We start from the raw sequence: 1,856 nt of genomic DNA, 5'->3' as shown, positions 1-1,856 counted from the left end.
GTTTGCCACAATGCTAAGTCTAGCTTTACAAGCTTCGTAATATAATAACCGTCATAACTCGTCTCCCAATATTCCAACCAATATGTGGCAAAGATTTCTTGCCACCCAATCGAGGCAGAGATTATTCGCGGAACGGTCGACATCAGTTATTTTTGTACAATAATTTATTTCCATTGCATTTAGATCGATATCACATATCATTAATTCTGCGTAATCATTGATCCAATAAATCTTACGTTCCAGTTCTAAATAAACGATTTCATCCGCTATGTATTTTTTAAGTGGAAAGCTGATCTGCAAATCCACATCCAATACTTTCAGTACGTCATCCACTGAGACGACGAAAAGTAGAGGTACTGGATTCTCATAAGTGGTGGATACATTGACAAAATTCGTGTAAGAACCGGCACCAGCTTCATTATGCGCTTGTACTTTAAAGTAGTACATTGTATCAGGCCTTAAATTGTATGCTTTGTATTGCAATATGTGTTGTGTAGCTGAAATATTAGCGACATGCATAATTTTTTTTAGGTTCTCGATAAACCAATACTGGATCTTGTATTTTTGTATCACTCTATTTATAAATTCAGATTTGTTCCATCTGTGAAGAAAGAAAACTACTTTAGCCTTTTTATTTTTAGTGAATTTCTGACAAAATTATAGATAAATAAAATTATTTTTTTATACATATATACGAGTACAAGTAATAAGTTAAGGATTTTTTACCTGAATGTCACAGAAATGTTTTTGTCGTTCAATTTATTGCCAAAATCTACGAATGCCCTAAGAAATGTTGGCTTGTTTGGAAATATGTTTGTAGATTTTTAAATTTTGTGTAATGTGATATAAAAGAATCGAGAGTATACATATAATTAAATCTTTATAGAGATTTCAAAATTGTACATAGTCATACATATCATAATTATATACAGGGTGATTCAAAAGAACCTAATGTCCTTAAAATGACATTTTTGAGCGAATTTTAGGACGATTTTCCTCTTACAAAATTTTGTCTAAAGTTTAGTTTCTGAGTTATAATTGAAAATAATTAGCTATTTACGAGCAGAATACAACGGGCATGTAGGGATGGCGCAACGCGTCATCAGATTAATGATCTTTTCCTACGGTCAATAATATTGTATAATATCGTATAAAATGCAATAATAATTTAATAAACTTCAAATGATAATATTGTATAATAATAATAATTATTACTGTTGTAAAAATATTAATCGTCTAGAGGAGTCATTTGTTTCATGACGCGTTGCGTCGTTCCTGCTTCCCCCTTGTATCCGGCTCGTAAATCGCTAACTATTTTCAACTATATCTCAGAAATTTTGTAAAAATAAAATTGTTTTAGAATTTGCTCAAGAATATGTCATTTTACGGACATCAGGTTATTTTGCGTCAACCTGTATAAGAATTCTGATTTCAATACTTGAAATAACAAAATGGGAAAATTTTTTTATTTATTAATAAAAGAGATTAATATATTTTATGATGAATAAGTTCAGAAATAACAAATACTTCTCTAAATAAAGAAATAAAAAACATAAACTATAAAGTAAAGTTGAAAATTAACTGATAGCCACAATATTGATTTTTAAATTAATGAAATAATAAAAAATAGTGTTCTTGTGTTTTTAAATTTTATGTTTTAAGACTTAGAAACAGATTATTAATAATTAAACAAAAAAAGTAAATATTATTATAAAATAAAAATCTTTTAAATAATTTATGTTATGATGAATAGAAATTTTGCACTAGTTACAGTACGTTTATCAGTTTTTGTAATTTTACTAATTCTTCATTAAAAATTAAAAAGATTAAGATTTATGACCGTTTATAAACGACTT

This window comes from Anoplolepis gracilipes, chromosome 10 (assembly GCF_047496725.1).
Source record: "Anoplolepis gracilipes chromosome 10, ASM4749672v1, whole genome shotgun sequence".
Taxonomy (NCBI): Eukaryota; Metazoa; Arthropoda; class Insecta; order Hymenoptera; family Formicidae; genus Anoplolepis; species Anoplolepis gracilipes.
Note: the sequence above shows the minus strand (reverse complement) of the source record.